Genomic DNA, 8,285 nt, shown 5'->3' with positions numbered 1-8,285 from the left:
GTCAGTTGCAGCAGAGAAAGACAGTAGGCCCATCATGGCCTTTCTAAACCTTAAACCCCACTGCCATGAGACACCTCCTCTAATGAGACCACACCTCCTAATCCTTCCCAAACAGTTCCACCAACTGAAAAACAAACATTCAAATATATTAGCCTATGAGGGCCATTCTCCTTTAAGCCACCATAAGACGTGAGTTCAATTCCCAGAACTTACATAAAAGCCAGGAGTGATGATGTGCATCTATAATCCCAGCTCTGAGGAGCATCCTTGAGACTTGCAACATGTATCAGATTCCAAGGAGATATTGAAGGATGATAGGGCTTAATGTCTAACATAGACTCTGTTGGAAATTCTTCAAAACTCTAGCCTAGCCAAACTGATGAGATCCAGGTATCAGTGAGAGACCATATCCCAAAAACCTAAGGTGGGGGGAGATTGAGAAAAACAGTGGACACCAACCTCTGGCTTTAACATGTGCACATATGCCTGATCTCCTGTACATACATATACGTAAACACATGAACACACAAGTAGATACGGATCTATTCTGGAACAACATGGCAGCTATGCTGAGGAAAGCATATACTGGCCTTCCTCATCCTTGGTTGGCAATAGGTGCTATGAGCATGTCAGAGTTGTGAGAACTGCAGGCCTTTTCAGATCACACACAGGAAGAATCCTTCAACTTCTTCTTGGGACAGTGACAAACAAACAGAATGTAAATCCATCTTCTACTAAAAAAGATGCAGTCTAGATTTGACACAACCCACCAAGAAGAACAAGCATTCACTCATATTTATAATGTTTTAAGAATTGCCTACAACACCCTAGGGCCTCTACCTAAATGGGCACTTCTATCAGAACAAGTAATCTAGATATGCTAAAGTAACATAGGATAAGCATTAAAGAAAAATTCTACCTCCGTTCCGTTCTATTTTTGTTATGAATGTCTATGACATATCCAGAGTTCTTTACATACTCAAGATAAAAATTCTTTACACATTGGGAGTTAAAGTGCTCTTTTAAGGGTTATTCATGAATTCATTCTTCAATATACAGAAATTCAAAGTAGCCAAATCAAACTAGAGAGACAATAAAGTTATAGGACTAGTAATATCTGACTTCAAGTTTTATATAAAATCTTTAGTCACCAACATGGTAGGTACCCCATGGAGTCAAGATATACAAGTGGATGAGTGGGTGGCAGAGGTCCTTGGAAGAGTCACACATATGACAAATGGACTTGTTGATGAACATGCTATAGTAATTTAATAAAAGCATAAACAGTTTTTCAACAACTGGTAATAAAAATGAATATCCATATAAAAATGATACTCAGACAATGTCCAAAACTTAGCTGAAAACAGAGTATTGGTCATAATATGAAAGCTAAATTTTAGAGAAAGACATAGGAAGAATGTTTTACTTCCGCAGATGCTTGAACAGCTACAATACAGTCTTTGCTTCCCTCTGAAACTCTTCACAAGCCAGGCCTGTATTGTCTGCATTTCTTCCATCATTCCTGTCTTCCAGGCTCCCACAGGATCACCCATGAGCAGCTCTGAGTACTCAATGGCTTTCCTAGTCCACAGCTCCAAAATCCTTCCACATCCTCCCCCAAAACAACATCGTCATGTTCATTAAAGTGATGCCCACTTCTGATACCAATCAATGTCTCAGTTCGCTTTCTGTCTGTGTGATAAGCGCCATGACCAAGGTAACAAGGTTAGCTTGCAGGCTAACACATCATCAAAGAGAAGCCAAGGCAGGACTGACTCATGGAAGAGTTTGAAGCAGAAACCATGGAGGAACAGCACTTACTGGCTTCTCACAGACTCATGCATAGATACCTTTCTTATGCCACCAGAGGCTTAGCTTCCTAGATATGGTCTTGCCCACAGTGGGCTGGGTTCTCCTATATTAATCATCAATCAAGGAAATGCCTCTCTAAACATACTCACAGGCCAATCTGATTGAGACGACTTCTGGATTGAAGTTTCCTCTTCCCAGGTATATCAAGTTAACGACCAAGATTAGCTATTGCAAGTTAGTGTGGTTACAATATTACAAACATTTGTCCAAAGTTACAAAATTCTATGCTTAATATTAAGTTTTATTATACATAAGTCATATGTCTACAAAGCTAACAGAAAAATGGAAACACGCTATCACTCGGATCGGCATCACACATGGGCCAGCAGGCACCTCCTCCTCCCCCCCACAGCTTGGGTCAGAAAAGGATTCCCAGGAGTTTCATTTCAAAATGAGTGAAATTGGGGCCGAGGAGATGGCTCAGCAGATAGAGGTACTTCCTGACAAGATTGATGACCTAAGTTTGATAGAAAAACCTACATGGTAGAAGAGAATTGACTTCTCCAAGTTGTCCTTTGACTTCCACATACATGTGAGAACAATTACATGTAAGAACATGTAATAAAAAGCAAGTACTTTTTTAAAAACAGCACTGAAATTAAACAGATAGTCTATCAACATTAGCACAGAAAAAGCCACCTGGCAATACACCGAATTCAACTCTTGTGCATAAATACGCTTATTTATCTTTATGGTAATCTGAGTGATATGAAATTCTTCCTTGAGTTTGGATGTCAGGGTTATATAGCAGATGCAACTGGTGATCACAAATATGAGGTCTTCCCTAACAGAGACTGAGGAGATGCTTAGCACTGGCTGAGTTTGTTTGAGTTTGTGCTTTCCAGTGCTTTGAGTTTGTTTGCGTTTGAATTATTTTCTTCAAAATAATTATCAGGAATATGCAAGAGGGTCACCCTGGTGCATCACTTATATTTTATTACAACAAGTTTATCCATACAATTTTGTCAAGAGATTCTTGAGTGCTGAGGAGATGGCTCAGCTGGGAAAGCACCAGTCACATGAACATTAGGATCTGAGTTTGACTCCAGAGCATCCCCACAAAAGCCCAGATGATAAGTAGCACACAGATCATTGGCCAGCCAGCCTAGCTGAATCCATGAGCTCTGGGTTCAATAAGAGAACCTTACCTCAAAACATATGGCCAAGAGTGATAGATGCTGACCTCTGGCCTGCACATACAATGTGTATGTGCCCTAGCATGTACACATGCACATACCCACATACCCGGCATGCATGTGCACACACACACACACACACACACACATCCCAGTATGCACACCACATGAACACAAACATACCAGAAGCTGTTTATGTTATTAACATACAAAATGAAATGGAAAAAGAGAAAGTGAATTCTTGAGGCACGCAGCAATGTCTGAAAGTAATACTCAGTCATCTCTACTGTGGTGTGGCTCAGATGTTTCCCGTTACCAAAAGTTATTCCATGGTGAGAGACACTTGCTGTCAAGCCTGATGACCTGACCTCAAGCCCCTGGACCCATGTACTGAAAGGGCAGGCTCACTCCTGTGGTCAGTCTTCTGAAGGCTACGCCAAGTGTGCACTCTAGCTCTTGTGCATCTCCCCAAATAAGTAACTAAATGTAACAAAATATTTTTAGAAGGAAACTAAATGTGAATGTAGTTTGTCATTGTCAAGGCTAAACTCCAGGAATCTGTTTATGAGCCTTTGTGTGGTCAGTTATGGCTATAAAAATGAATAACAAACAATCATCATGGGAAATATTTTTAAAGGGTACAAAATGATATGTACATATCTCAGTGATCTTTAAATATGTACAGGAGATCATAAGACACATAAAAATGTTGACAGTGATAGCCAATGAACAGCCTGTTTACTTTTCTTTATTTTCTATCCCCTTCTATAATCCCCAAGTTTTTGTGTTTTAATGAGGACATTTTGTTTATATAATGTTGGGTTTCAGTATACAGACAGTAACAGCGGGGACATATACAACACTCTTCCAGGAAAGACATCTCAAGTGACTTAACGAATCACGCCTGGAAGGTTCTTCCATGTTACCCTGTCAACTATAGACTTCAACTTTACCTAACTGTGAAAAGCCTTTCCACAGCCTGTGATGCTTCCTGACCTGGAAGTAGTTGGGCTTCCACAAAGGGTTTAGTAAGACAATAGCCCTGGATGCTTCCCCCTTATGCAAATAATTCAACACCTAAATATCAGTAGTGTTCAGGGATGGAACTGCCTAGCGTCTTCTTGACAGTCCTTCAGATGCTACATTGAGTTTGACACAAAGAGTTTCCTGTGACAACAAGCTTATTAGTTTTTTTTTTTTTTAAATATGAGTTGAAAGTACAAAACTGCAGAAGTCATTTTCTTGCAAGTAATTGCAGAATGAGGCACTATCTGTTATCAAAGCAAATGAAATGTGTTGAAAATTGAACAAAGAAAACCGATGCAGAAGGAAAATGTAAGTACACTTCATATTGACAGCTGAAATACAAGAAATGTACCTGGTGCATGTTCAGGGAGAATGTTCATGCAAGATAACAGGCTCCGACTATAAACAAGTGCCTGAATAACATTTTCGAATTACTAAAAATATATCTGTGCTTTTAAAAATGTATGGATTTATGGGAGGAAAAAATCTGCTAGAAAATACCTGAGGGATGACAGTTATTGATCCAGCCATGCATTTCTCCAAAGACATTTTACTGACAAAAATACAAGACAGTGAAAGTAATTTTTTTGTATAAAGATTATACCATACCAGATATAACTCAACTCCAGAAAGGTGTATTATATAACACATTCATTGAACCACTCTCTAAAAAGCAAGCAACTATTTCATTAAATAAATGATAGAAGCTTCAGATACCCTCTGACATAATATCTGAAATTTAATAGATTTGATACTTGCCAACGAATATTCCTAGAATATCATTCTTGTCACTTCATGGCAACCAGTATCTTTCACATCACTTTATCCAGAAATTCTAAACTGGATGATAAGCTCCCCTCAGCCATCTCCCCCACAAATCTATAGCAAAATGATTTAAAGTAACGGATATGTGAGTACCTTATAAATATGTCTTTCAATGTTGCTATTACTATCAGAACAAATACCCTGGTCAAATACTCATTGCAACTACTCAAGCCTTACTTGATGTTTTTCTGACCACAACTCTATGTAATATAGCATAATTTCTTACATTTTCTATACTTATTCATCATTTGTATTATTTACTATATGCATTTGGTGTCAGCTATCACCAAAGAAGATAGACAACTGCTTCATTTGAATGTGATGCTTTTCCTGAAGGCCAAAACTCTTAGAGAAGATTTTTAGTGGTCTCTTCTTTGGGTAGACACACAACAGCCCAAAGGCTACTGTAGACTGAGTTACTCTGAGCTGAAGTCCATTAGGGATTACTTTAAAAAGCTGTTTTGACTTGGGAGAATCTGGGTGTGAGGCAAGACTTCTTGCAAGGGTAATTACAAGAAAGAAGCAGATTCAGCTTCCTCCCTAGGAGAGTTCAATGGTAGCATTATCTGTGGCTCAAGAACAGTTTTCAAGATCAGGATTAAGTGGCCTCTCTCTTGCTTTAGCTGAGAGTAAATGGAATCACCAGGTGTCAAACATGCACATATCCACATGCATGCCCAGGCTCTGCTCGGGCTCATTACTACACAGAAAACTTACATCTCCTTCATGTATCCTGCCTGGCCTCATTTTCCCCTTGTGGCATTGTGACACAGCTTCAGAAGTCTTAATGAGGCAGTATAGGCCTGAGACTTCCTCTCTGAGTCAGCAGTTCATCAACAATAGCTGTTACCATGACCTCTTTATTCCCTGGAGGTAGAAGAAAGCAAGGTAGATACAGACTACAGACTGTTCCACAAGTAGCTCTGTCTCTGCAGGAAAGACAGAGCATCTCTCAGACTGAAAGTTGAGAGCTGGCTCCCTTTCATCTGGAGAATCTAACCAAAGTTTAACCTTACTTGCAATGTATTTTCCCTGCCTGCCAGGGAGAATGTCACTTATTTCAGTAGATACAGTCCAGCAAGATATTCTTTCAGCAGTTCTAGATCCATGAGACAGTTGCAGCCCAATTCTAGCTGTGGTGACCTTGAGAACAGAGATCCCCAAACCCCCAGAAGCCAGACAGTTAGCCTCAGAAGGTAGACTTAAAAGCATGTATTAGTCACTTGCCACCAGAAAAATATAATTAGTAGAACAGATAGATGATTGATTGGCTAATTGATATGCAATGGATAATAGATTAATACATAGAAATAGAGGTATATAGATGATAACTAGATAATAGAAGATAGATGAGAGATAGATGAGAGATAGATAGATAGATAGATTATAGGTAGATAGATAGATTATAGGTAGATAGATAGATAGATGATAGGTAGATAGATAGATGATAGATGATAGATAGATGATAGATAGATAGATAGATAGATAGAGATGATAGATAGATAGATATAGATAGACACATGGTAGAAGATCAATAGACAGATGATACATAAATAGATGATAGATAGATAGATAGATAGATGATAGAAAGATAATACAAAGATTTGTAGATCGATAGTAGAAAATTATAAATACAATACATAGAAAGATAGATGTTGATACAAACACGCACAGCTAACTAGACAACAGATGATAGACTCAGAGACATAAATGTGCAGTTAGCAGATAATACATAGAGATAGCTGATTGACACATATAAATAGAAATAGATGATACATAGATTATATAAAAAGATGACACAAAGACACATAGATAACTAAAAGATAAGTAACAAAATACATAGATAAATATATGATTAATAAATAACATAAATAGATGATTGATGGATAGATGACTGATAGCTGATAGATGATGGCGATAAGGAAATAGATTAGATAGACAGACAGACAGACAGACAGACAGATGATAGATGACAAATCGAAAGTCTTGTCATGTGTGCTGACTCTTACAATGAGAGAGGAAATTAGTTTCACAGCATGCCACATGCCATGCATGGGACCAAAGAAGTTGGAGATATGAGTCCTTAAGAACAAAGGTCTAACAACCAGGAACTCACATGTCCCAAGGCAGAAGGTGGAGATCTCAGCTCAAGAAGAGAGAAAGAATCTTCCTCCCAGTTTTTGTTTTATCTGAGCTGTCCATACATGGGCTGGGGTCCACCCATATCAGGGAAGGTAGTCCTCTTCGCTTCATCAATTTTATCAACTTTATCCAAATCCTTATTTCTAATGCAAATAACCCCAAGAACACAGCCAGAGTGTATCTTACCTGGGCATCCCTTCCCCCAAGTCAACAACCCAGAAACTACAGGAAGAAGGACTGTGCAAAGACAAGAGGGTGAGGTTTGTGCGTGTAGGTTAGGTGACTCGTGTTGGCTGAGGCACTGATGGCTGGGGCCCAGGGCTTCCGGCTGCTGTGTCTAAACACTGGTGAAATTCAACCTTGAACCTGTTTCCTCACTTGGGCACATTTACTCTCATAACACTGTCCTGTCTACCTCAAAATATTATTTGATAATCACACAAGAAAAAAGACCTCACAAAAATGTATTTTGGCAATATAAACATTGTTTCCTCCAAATATAATCTTGAGAAATATTCAAGACAGGCACATCTCAGCCTCCATGGTCATCTTAGATCGTTTATCTGGAAAATGTGAATTAGAGTTCCTCTTCTCTAGATCACTGTGAGACATGAAGATGCAAACACAGACATCTTCTATAAGGTCCAACATCAGCAAAAATGTACATTAATTAGTTAAATGGTTCTCCCAAGAAAATGCCTCATGTCTGAGACACGTTGAAAGAGGCAGAATTCTTCCTATGATACACAAAGGCAGAGATGGCATTACTGTGGCTCCTGCTGGCCTCGTTTTCTCTCTACTACCACAGTTGACCTTGACTGTAGTTCGAGGGCTGAGTTCAAAGTTTTCCTGTTTATTGATCTTTCTTTAATTAAATGTTTTTATTGCATTTTTATTCATTTATTTTACTGGCGTGTGCTATGTTTATAAGGGAGCTCATGCCATGGATCTCATGAAGCGGCAGAGGATGCCTTGGAGGACTCAGTATTCTTCCACTGTAGAGCTTGGGGACTAGACTCAGGTCGTCAGGCTTAGAGGCTTCCTATTCAGTCATCCAGGCCCACACAGATGACCCATAGTGAACTCCCTTACGCAGGGTAGACAAGTTAGAGGCTCCGATGTGCAAAATACCTTCTCAGAAAGACCTAGATCCATGCTTGATCAAATAAATGATTTGGGGTTTCAAGCAGTCATATATATATATAGTTAATTTAATATATACTTATATATATACTTATATATAGGTTTAATATATATATATTAAACTTATAATGATTTTCAATG

The sequence above is a fragment of the Arvicanthis niloticus genome, chromosome 8 (genome assembly GCF_011762505.2).
Source record: "Arvicanthis niloticus isolate mArvNil1 chromosome 8, mArvNil1.pat.X, whole genome shotgun sequence".
NCBI lineage: Eukaryota > Metazoa > Chordata > Mammalia > Rodentia > Muridae > Arvicanthis > Arvicanthis niloticus.
The sequence above is the reverse complement of the archived record's forward strand: the minus strand, read 5'-3'. Positions refer to the sequence as shown.